The sequence below is a fragment of the Papaver somniferum genome, chromosome 7 (genome assembly GCF_003573695.1).
Source record: "Papaver somniferum cultivar HN1 chromosome 7, ASM357369v1, whole genome shotgun sequence".
Classification (NCBI taxonomy): Eukaryota; Viridiplantae; Streptophyta; class Magnoliopsida; order Ranunculales; family Papaveraceae; genus Papaver; species Papaver somniferum.
Window position 1 is genome coordinate 21,434,782 of NC_039364.1, and position 12,253 is coordinate 21,447,034.

A 12,253-nucleotide genomic window follows, 5' to 3' on the forward strand; every position below is an offset into this window, starting at 1 on the left:
CTGATCGACCGGAATTTCTTGGTCCTACTGCAGGTGGTACCTTCCAGATTCGGCCTTGGTGTCTTGATGTCCGTCGGCTAGAAGATCCTCTCGACCTCGACCTTAAGTTCCGTAGCTGATAGTTCTCGAACTCTAGAGCTAGGTTCCTCTGTTGAAGATCCCTTAAAGCCGCCTCTTGCCTTCTTTCGCTTTCTAGAATTGCGAATAGTGTTGGATCTTTACTCTCATGGCTAGAGTGACCATTTGGATGACCTAGATGGGCAGGGGGTGGTGCCAACATCACAGGTGGTGGAGGTGGTACTGTGGGGGGTATCTGAGTCGATGTCGCGGGATCGATTCTGATAGTTGTTTCTCGTCCTAGTTGTACTCGCCTTAGTCGTTCTTGCTCTCGCCCGAGGGATTCTTGATACTCAGCTTGTCGTCTGATGTTTGTCTCTGAGCATGCAGGATTAATGCTTCCTCATCATCTTCCGTGTCTGACGCGGTAAGTCCATTTATTTGATCATCCCTCCTTGGGGGCGAGGCGATTCGCTCCAGAGGCGATGGGTCATCGTCTCGTCCCAGATCGATCTCCTCTTCCACAGTTGGCATACCCCTTGCAGCAGCTCGTGATTCCTCTGGTGGTGGATTCCCGTCACTCCCTCGCCTCGTCCCACTTACTCCTCCTTGCATGCTGTTACTGGAGATCGTGCGGTTCCTCAGAGTTCTTCCCATCCCTGACGTGCTAGCCATCGGACACAGTGTGTTGTTAGTCCGAGAGTCTTCCCTACCTACGTCAGTGAAAACAGACAACACCTTACTTTGACCTGTTTTTGAAAAGTTTCTATAGTACGTACAGTTTTAGAAGAAAAAGGTGACTGACACTAAAATTGAGTTTCAAAAGTACGATTCCCTCTACTCTGCCATGCTGACCTCGCCAATTTGTCCCGTTCAGACTCTAAGTGTTTCCTTTTAGACGGGTATCATGCTACGTCGCTTTCAAAGTTCCACGACGTCACTTTCAGTACCATGACTCTGCATTAACTAAAATTTGTCCTGCATTCCTTAGACTCCAAATCATTAACATCTAGTTCTCTGTGGGTAAAAGGTCCAAATTCGTACTTTTATGAGGTCAGCACGCCACGGCAAAAACTGGACTAAGACTTATGCAATCCCTTGGAACTACAAAGGGATGTCTTCCCTTGATTCCTTGGATTCCTTCAGCGGAGACCAATAATCTCGCCGTGATGTTGTTTTGGCATTTTCCCCAGCCAACATGGAACCTCAAGCAACTTCAACCACACATCAAAGATGTTATTTGGGAGATTATGGGTATTCCGTTGTTGAACTCGCAAGACAAAAACTAAGATCAAAATACGAAGACAAATGCGAAAAATACTATGAAAACGAAGATTAAGACACGAAAACAGACTCGCCTACAAGCAAGACTAGTCGACTGTTCGGGATCGACCCAACTGAAAATGTTTGCTAACGACTCGATCTTAACAACGAAAACTTAACTATATCAACAGACTTCAAACCAGACGATCATATACAGACTTTCACCGAGCAGAGTTCATCACATAGCATCAACTAACACGCAAAGTGTTTTTAGGAGCTTTTGGATCGTCTCTGTCGGCACATGCAGTCAAGGTATCCGGAGAACTTAGACGTTCCCCTTAGTCGGCGCCAGAATGTAGTGGCATAAAACCACACACCACATCCAACGAAGTAGAAGATGATTTATGACAAAGTGAAGATACACAACAAATGTAGACACAAGGATATACGTGGTTCGGTATGATTACCTACGTCCATGGGGTGAAAGGATGAATGTTATTATTGCTCTTCTTTGATTACAAGTTGTTCTCTCCCTCTCAAGTGGTGAAACTCTCACAACTCAAGTATGATGACTTGTTCCTCTCTCCTTTTTTAACCCGCCTCTCTCTCGACCTGCCCTTAAATTTATAGGCCAAGGTCGACATACAACAGAATTACAATGTTGGTCACATTACATCAATTTAGTTGTTCCCTCTCGGACCTTCACTGCTCGCCCGACTTTCTGGTTTGACCGATAGTTCTTCACCCGAGGCCGAGTCTTAATCGTCTGGTTAACACGATGTCGCCCTTCTTTCTTCTCGTTCCTTTGTTTGACCATCTTCCTTCGTCTGACTGGTGTGATTGTAAATAGTGATAAAAGTGGTTCGATTCTCAAACTTGCGAAGGATAAAATATAGACTTAAATTCTAAAACAAAAATAGAAAACTCAAACAAAGATGATGTTGTTATCAATATTAAAAGAACACTGAGGCTAAGATTCCACTATCTTCCAAGTTCAAAGTGATTTAAATCCAATATCTATATTTATTCAATTTTTTTCGTTTAATTTGATTCTAAGATGTTGCAACAAGTATATTTTTAAAATAACAAGTGTAAATCAGAAGCATGGGATATCAAAAACCTATGTCCAAGCATATACCATCAATGGAAATCACAATTGTTGAATAAAAATCATTAAAACAATTCTCAAACAAGGCAAATAATCAAATAAATAACTGTAATAAATAAGATAAATAGAAAATACCACTCTTTATTGGAAAAATAGCTTCCTCTATCGCCTCAGCAATGGGGTTTAGCTCCTCATATCAAAAACAGGTTTCCATTGCTCAAAAGGTGTTTTCAAAGGTGAAGAGACTCAAAGGGAGTAAAACAGTTCAATCGCAACGTTTATATGTGTTGCAGATCGACTGTTACAAAAGAAACAGAAGGAATAAGTCTGCTACAGCAACGATAGAAGCGAAGTGATGTAAAACAACGACAGTGTTATGCGACAGTTGGGCGTGGGTTGATGTTCTTCGTGTTCTTCAGCAGCACCAGCAGAACAGCTTTCCTGCAACTCGTGATTTTTGCTCTCTGTTCTCTTCTATCTCCTAAAGTTGTCTGCCCCTCTCTGTGACTTGAAGCAACCTTTTTATAGCCAACAACTTGATTGAATCTCAAGAAATCCTCGGTTATTCTTATCTTTTTCTCCACCTCAAGTCTCGGGATTTCATTCCCTTCCAAGCTTATCTACGCGTCAACTTGGTTCTCCAAACTCTCAAGTACTCCCTGTAGACTGAATAAGGACTCAATTCATAACGTAAAATCCTCAGGTACTTCCACACATAAACTAAAATATCTGAGAATACACGAAACTCCCTGTTTTAGCCAACTCGATGATTTCCTCCTCTATTTTCGAATCTAAAGGGATTACCAACCCTGTTTCGATAAATCAAGATAATCCCAATCCATCTCCACGTCAAACTCCGACATAATCTCACCCTAAAGACGATAACAACTCCGATAAACTTCACCTCCTCTGTTTGCTTCTCCCAGCCTATCTAGCCCAATTGGTTGGGTCCAATCAATCACAACGACCCTGTTATGCTATCACAGGTCCAGTCCAACGAAAATAAGCCATTGAATCTCCTTATAAATCGCTCAAAATTCGATCTCCAGATCTGCTTCGCTGCTGCAACAGCTTCCCGCCAAAAAGCTTCATTTGAATTGTGAAGAAGATGTGCCCCTATCCAGAGCAAGGGTGCGAATAGAAGCTGCCTTGAGGGTGTCCTGAGGGTGCCCTTAGTAATATGGGTACCCCTTATCCATAGTGAGAGTCCGAATAGCAAGTGTCCTCCGGGTGCGCTTTTCGACAACTTTTCGAGCCGATTTTTCCAAAAAAATTTATTGGACAAAAATACCTACACACACATAAAACACCATAATAAGTACAAAAATGAGCACTATCAATATATAGAATCGAGACAAATTAGACACAAAAATGTGTCTATCAAATACCCCCAAACCTATTATTTTCTAGTCCTCGAGCAAAGATAAATGAGAAAAAGAAATTCCTAACTCACTGACGCAGGCATCGTCGATTGCATTTAGCGTATGCAATAAGCCTTTAAACCCCTAGGTGGCCCTAGTGGCCGAGTTATAGTCTCGGTAGGGCTTACCAGAGATATACCCACATAACCTTTACTCCAGACCCTAACTATCTACGCAGAACCTTGGAAGGCACTAAAGAATCTCCTTGGTTGGCATACTTATTGACTACAAGAGGAAGTACCCTGATGCGAAATTCCAATTGATGTGCACGAGTTTGCACTCAAGCATACTAAAATTCATATAAAGTGACAGAGTTCTACTCAGATAGTCGCACTATGGACATCAATATCCGGAGTCAAAACTAATCACATGGATAGATCAAGAACATGGATATAGAGAAAAACATAGATGGTTTTGATGTTTACTAAGTGAACGGCGTTTCCCATATCTGTCTGAAGGCCTCCGCAAAAATGAACCTATCCTAATGGATTGAGATACTAGTCTGACTAATATCAACACACTGACATATACAAGGGTACCAGTGGTCGATAACCTAACTCTAGGTCAACACAAATGGCATATACAAGGGTACCAGTGGTCGACTTTATTGAATTTATTCCTTTTGGTCAAATGGTCTGGTCTCAATTTTTTTTTCATGGTATCTCAACCACTCTAATTCACCATAGCATTAGTAACAACTTGAATCGTGAGCCCCACCTAATCTCTTAGAGTAACATAGTTTTAAAAAAACAAAATAAAATAAAAATAGAAGTGAAAAGGACTCAACGAGATATGGTGAAACTATCATGTTATTTCTAACACCTGATCTCTGTGCTTTTATGAATAGACTCTTCTAGATGTTTCCATCTAATCAGATTGGTTCCTCAACTCCTACAACAAAAATGCTTCCATCCACTTAGGTTGGTTAGTGATATCCTTAATATGCATAAATTTCTAGGCTCTGGAGTTTATTTAAAACAAAAAGTTTCTACCCCACCCCCAAACTTAAATCTAACATTGACCTCAATGTTTCACATGAAAGAACAGTACCAAAAATATAAGTAACATGAGGAAATAGTAAAGAGAGAGTTTGGAAAGATAGTACCTGGGTGAAGTGAAACCAAAAACTGACAAAAATATTATACAACATACAAATCGCCTCGATGGTCAATCAAGGGTAAACATGGTCCTCCAGAGGGACCTCCTCAACATCACCTGTAGGAAAAGGCTCTAAAAAGGGCTTCAATATCTGACCGTTAACCTTTGAAGAACTAGTACCATCTGATGTCTCAATCTCAATAGCGCCATGAGGAAAAACAGTACGGACCACAAAAGGACCGGTCCACCGAGAGCGCAGTTTCCCGGGGAATATATGCAAACGAGTGTCATACAGAAGAACTTTTTGACCTGGAGAAAATGACTTCCGTAAATTATTCTTATCATGCACAAGTTTCATTTTGTTCTTATACTCCTTAGCACTATCGTATGCATCTCTACGAATCTCGTCCAACTCATTGAGCTGAAGCTTTCTGTGAGCTCCTGCCTTGTCAAGTGAAAAGTTCAACTGCTTAATAGCCCAATAGGCTCTATGCTCTAACTCAACAGGAAAGTGACATTCCTTGCCAAATACTAAATGGTAGGGTGACATTCCAATGGGTGTCTTAAACGCGGTACGGTAATCCCATAAGGCATCAGTAAGCCTCGACGACCAGTCTTTCCTATTGGGATTAACTGTTTTCTCTAAAATACGCTTAATTTCCCTATTGGAAACCTCTACCTGACCACTAGTCTGTGGGTGATACGGGGTAGATACTTTGTGGGTAATACCATATTGTTTCATTAACAGAGCAAACAGTCTATTACAAAAGTGTGAACCCCCATCACTAATTATAGCTCGCGGTGTACCAAAACGTGTAAGTATATTCTCTTTCAAAAACTTAATTACGACCCTATGGTCATTTGTTTTACACGGAACCGCCTCAACCCACTTAGACACATAGTCTACAACGACAAGTATGTAAAGATAACCTAAAGAATTAGGAAATGGACCCATAAAATCAATGCCCCACACATCCAAGACCTCAATCACTAAAATAGGGTTCAAAGGCATTATATTTCTACGGGAAATGGTTCCTAACCTCTGGCAACGATCACAAGAAACACAGTGACTATGGGAGTCTTTAAACAGTGAAGGCCAGTAAAATCCACATTGCAATATCTTAGCAGCAGTCTTCTTAGCACTAAAATGACCCCCACAAGCATGTTCATGACAAAAGGAGAGAATACTGGACTGGTCACTCTCAGGTACACATCTCCTAATAATCTGGTCGGGACAATACTTAAACAAATAAGGATCGTCCCAAAAGAAATGCTTAACCTCGGCTAAAAACTTAGAACGATCTTGTTTACCCCAATGTTGAGGGGTACGGCCAGTAACAAGATAATTCATTATATTTGCATACCAAGGTGATTGGGAAACAGAGAACAATTGTTCGTCAGGAAAGCTATCCCTTATAGGAAGGGCATCACTAGGGGAACTAACAACTAACCTGGATAAGTGGTCTGCTACTACATTTTCAGCACCCTTTTTGTCTCTAATGTCTGGAGAAAATTCTTGTCACAATAGGATCCACCTAATCAATCTAGGTTTGGTGTCCTTCTTAGACAAAAGGTATTTCAAAGCAGCATGATCGGTATAGATTACGATCTTAGAGCCTAATAGGTAGGATCTAAACTTATCCAAGGCAAACACGATGGCTAGCAGTTCCTTCTCGGTAGTTGTATAGTTCAATTGGGCATCATTCAGAGTTTTTCTAGCATAGTAAATCACATGAAGTAATTTGTCTACTCGTTGACCTAACACAACGCCTATAGCATAATCTGAAGAATCACACATAATCTCAAAGGGTAGGTTCCAGTTGGGTGCCTGGACTATGGGAGCGGTAGTGAGTAAATTTTTAAGCTTCTCAAAATCCTCTAAACAATCATCATCAAAGACAAACTGAACATCTTTTGCAAGCAAGTTGCAAAGAGGTCTAGAAATCAAGCTAAAATCCTTAATGAATCGACGGTAAAAACCTGCATGCCCTAGGAATGACCTAATGTCTTTTACGGTTTTTGGGACCTGTAAAGTCTTAATAAGGTCAACTTTGGCTTTGTCTACCTCTATACCCTTTGAAGAAATGATGTGCCCTAAAACAATTCTTGATTTAACCATGAAATGGCATTTTTCCCAATTAAGCACTAAATTCTTTTCCTTACACCTAGTCAACACTAATGTCAAATGATGCAAGCACTCATCAAAAGATGAACCAAACACTGAAAAATCATCCATAAAGACCTCTAAAAACCGTTCTACCATATCAGAAAATATGCTCATCATACAACGCTGAAAAGTCGCAGGGGCATTACACAGCCCGAAAGGCATGCGTCTATGCGCGAATGTACCAAAGGGACAGGTAAAAGTGGTTTTCTCTTGGTCTTACGGGGCAATAACTATCTGATTATATCCGGAAAAGCCATCTAAAAAGCAATAGAAACTATATCCAGCTAATCTCTCTAGCATTTGGTCGATAAAAGGAAGGGGAAATTGATCCTTCCTTGTGACCTTGTTCAATTTCCTATAGTCGATACAGACACGCCATCCCGTGGTCACTCGGGTTGGGATTAACTCATTATCCTCATTCTAGACTACAGTGATACCTGATTTCTTGGGAACAACCTGAACGGGGTTGACCCACTTACTATCTGAAATTGGGTAGATAATACCTGCATCTAACAACTTAAGCACCTCTTTTCGAACTACTTCTTTCATGTTAGGGTTCATTCGACGTTGCATCTCCCTAGACGGTTTGGAGTCTTCCTCTAAATGAATCTGATGCATACAAACGGTAGGACTAATACCCTTAATGTCTTCTATAGACCACCCTAAAGCTTCCTTATTATTTTGAAGTACTTTTACTAGCCTACTTTCCTGATCACTATCCAAGTCGGCAGCAATAATCACAGGTAAAGTCTCAAATGGGCCTAAGAACACATACTTCAGGTTATCTGGTAATGATTTGAGGTCCAACTTAGGGGGCTCTTCTAAGAAAGGAACTGAGATAGTCTCAGAAGCTGGTAATGGTTCGAACCTAGCTTTCCATCTATCAGTGTCTAACACAAAGATAGAATCTAATAGAGGATTCACTTGTTCAATGGTACTATCATCGTCAAAATCTAAACCAAAATGGGATAAACAACTCTCTAATGGGTCTTCAGACAAGATGTTTGGTAATGACTCCTGAACTAAGGATTCTATCATATTCACCTCTTTAACACATGTGTCATCTAGCTCATAAGGTAGTTTACTGACATTAAAAATGTTCATTTCCATAGTCATATTACCAAAGGATAAATTCATCACACCATTTCGACAGTTTATGATCGCATTAGACGTATCTAAGAATGGACGACCTAAAATTACAGGTATCTGGTTCTCTGGGTCAGGGACAGGTTGGGTATCTAGGACCACGAAATCCACTGGATAAATAAACTTGTCGACCTCAATAAGAACATCCTCGATAACACCTCGAGGAATTTTGACAGACCTATCAGCTAACTGCAGTGTTATCTGAGTAGGTTTCATTTCACCAAGTCCTAGATGTAAGTACACATGGTACGGCAGAAGTTCACACTGGCTCCTAAGTCAAGTAAAGCTTTTTCTACCCGGTGTTTACCTATTGTACAAGCAATGGTTGGGGAACCTGGGTCTTTGTACTTTGGAGTGGTAGTGTTCTGAATGATTGAACTTACATGACTAGCTAAAAAGGCTTTCTTATGGACGCTAAGTTTTCGCTTTCGCGTACACATATCCTTAAGGAACTTGGCATAAGCAGGAATTTGCCTAATTGCATCTAATAAAGGAAGGTTTATGGTAACTTGCTTAAAAACCTCCAATATGTCATTAAAGTTCGATTCCTTCTTTGTTGATGCTAATAGCTGGGGAAATGGGGCTCTAGGCACAGAATCAGACCTCTCAGGAACCGAATTGGCATCATCGGAAATTTTATCAGTCCCCTCAGTTAGTGGTCCTGAGGGATGAGATCCTGAGGGGTGAACTACAGTATGTTCACTATCGGGCATGGTTACCTGATTGTCTACTACTCTACCACTCCTAAGGGTTCTAATAGCATTCAATTGATTCGATGGTTTTGCACCTACTTCATGAACTCCTCTAGGGTTGGGGGTAGTCTGACTAGGGAGCCTTCCGTTATCTCTCTCACTTAAGGTCTTAGCTATTTGGCCGACTTGAAGTTCTAGCTTAGCAAGGCTCTGAGCATTAGTTTGAAAGTTCTGCTTGGTTTCCTGTTGAAAACTAATTTGGCTCTGTGCTAACATATCCTGAGTTTTTGCTAACATCTTAATAGATTCCTCTAAGCTAGTCGTTTTTTTTCTGGGCCTGATGAATTCTTAGTGTAACCAAAACCTGGGGGAGCATTAGAATTACTAAACTGACCTTGACTCTGGCCCTTAGACCATGAAAGGTTCGGATGGTTTCTCCAACCAGGATTATAGGTTTCTGAATATGGGTCAAACTTCTGACGGTTATCATACCTAGTGTTATTATAGAGAGCATTGGCTTGCTCTTCATTATTCTGGCCTTCCCAAAAAGGCTCCAATCTACCACTAGTGTGACCCACTTCTAAAGCTTCTAACCTTTTCGCTATAGCAGCAATTTTGGCATCTGATTCAAAGCTTCCTTCTACCCTATTAACGTTTCCTCTGCCTAGAAGAATTTTTCTGGGGTACCCTATTGCTTTCCCATTGTTGGGTCTTTTCGGCGATTTCATGCAAATATGTCATCGCATCATCAACTGTTTGGTTTTCAAACCCACCTGTACACATGGACTCTACTGTAGTTGTGGTGGGATAATCTAAACCCTCATAAAGGATCTGAACTAACCTAACCTTTTCTAAACCATGATGAGGACATTGGGCTAATAAATCATTGAACCTTTCCAAATACCTATACAAAGATTCTCCCTTGTTGTGTAAACGTGCAGATTTGCGTCCTAATAGACGAGGTTTTGTGCCTAGGGAAAAACTTGTTCAAAAAGGCAGATGTAAGTTGTTCATAGGTTTCAATTGATTCGGAAGCCAAACTATACACCACGACTTGGCTTTATCTTTTAAGGAAAAGGGGAATAACCTGAGTTTTAAAGCATCATCATCAAGGTTTCTAATTTTCAGGGTACTACAAATTTCCTCAAAGTCCCTAACATGGAAATAGGGGTTTTCATTTTCTTTTCCTAAAAAGATTGGGAGCAACTGTAAGGTTCCAGGCTTAAGTTCATAATTTGCTTCAGTTTCAGGTAACCTGATACACGAGGGACGAGTAGTCCTAGTAGGATTCAACAAGGCTTTCAAAGTTGCCATTTCTGGCGCTATTGGACTATCAGGGATTCTTTCCTCAAACGGACGTTCAAAACGGAATCTTCACGAATCGGACTTTCTAAATTGAGGTAATCAAGACGCTTAGAACTACTAGGTTTCTCTTTAACAAATCTACCTAGGGCGTCTCTTTTACGTTCAGGCATGCAACAGAATAAGGTAGGGAATTCTATGCAAACACAAAACAAGGCTGACTCAACCAAATCAAACCTAAATTTCTAGCAAACAAAAAGCATGATGGCTCCACTTAGATTGTTTCTAGACCAGCTTCTATTCTTTCGAAAAGGAACTCGTTACAATCTGAGCAAACCCCTCTGGAATCAATCCGAGTCAAAGTAAGTTGAATCGAGGCGAGGGAAGCTTAGTGGAGCTTTGATACCCAAGGCCTCACCGGTTACAAGGCGGCGCAGTCACGCATTCAACTCACAGAAACCTTCAAGAACTTCGAAGTATGCTCAAAAGAGTAACCAATATTCTTCGAACGACTTTCCTATTAAGCTCGTTACCTATAGGTCTCGTTCTAGTCAAAATTTTAGGCTTAGGTTCGCGTTTGGTTTCGTTTTCCTAAGGCGGGCAAGAAGAGAACGGTGATGAAATCCGAACCCTTATCTTGTATGGCCAGTCCTTGCCCTTTACTAGGAAATTAAAGCAGCCGTTTTCAAGTCCTCAGCATATATGCAAACGAAGGAATACAGTAAACCCGCTGACAGGGGATTCGGGTGTTTCGAAAAACTTACCTCCCGTACCAGACGGGCGAAGAACCGCTGAAGTCGACTCGGGCCACGACTCCTATGTCATGTACGAACCCGAGGGGCCGAGGCGATATCGTAATCACCGTCCTTCTCTGCACACAGTTTATATTTAAACCAACCCTTCCTTAGGGTTTAAAAATAATAATGTCCAAAGTAATGTCCAAGTGTCCAAAAAGAAAAGAAAAAATTACAAAAATAACAAACCTAATACAGTTTTTTTTTTTTAATAATAAAGAAAAAAATAACTAAAAAGAAATTGTTTCTTTTCCGTTCTTTTCGCTTTAATCTTTCGCTCCAAGTCTTTATGCTTTAAGATCCATCTTTACGAAATCACCAAACTCCTTGGCTCAATTCTCTTTATGATCCAAAACCTGTAGACAAAAGATAAATACCCAAAAACGTAAAAAAGAACAAAAATAATAAAAACCTAAAAAATAAAAGAAAAAAAGTCTAAAACCCTAAAAGCAAATCCGCGTCGGCGGCGCCAAAAATTGATGTGATTGTAGATAGTGATAAAAGTGGTTCGATTCTCAGACTTGCGAAGGATAAAATATAGACTTAAATTCTAAAACAAAAATAGAAAACTCAAACAAAGATGATGTTGTTATCAATATTAAAAGAACACTGAGGCTAAGATTCCACTATTTTCCAAGTTCAAAGTGATTTAAATCCAATATTATATTTATTCAATTTTTTCGTTTAATTTGATTCTAAGATGTTGCAACAAGTAGATTTTTAAAATAACAAGTGTAAATCAAAGCATGGGATATCAAAAACCTAAGTCCAAGCATATACCATCAATGGAAATCACAATTGTTGAATAAAAATCATTAAAACAATTCTCAAACAAGGCAAATAATCATATAAATAATTGTAATAAATAAGATAAATAGAAAATACCACTCTTTATTGGAAAAATAGCTTCCTCTATCGCCTCAGCAATGGGGTTTAGCTCCTCATATCAAAAACAGGTTCAAAATATTTTTCCATTGCTCAAAAGGTGTTTTCAAAGGTGAAGAGACTCAAAGGGAGTAAAACAGTTCAATCGCAACGTTTATATGTGTTGCAGATCGACTGTTACAAAGAAACAGAAGGAATAAGTCTGCTACAACGATAGAAGCGAGTGCTGTAGAACAACGACAGTGTTCTGCGACAGTTGGGCGTGGGTTGATGTTCTTCGTGTTCTTCAGCAGCACCAGCAGAACAGCTTTCCTGCAACT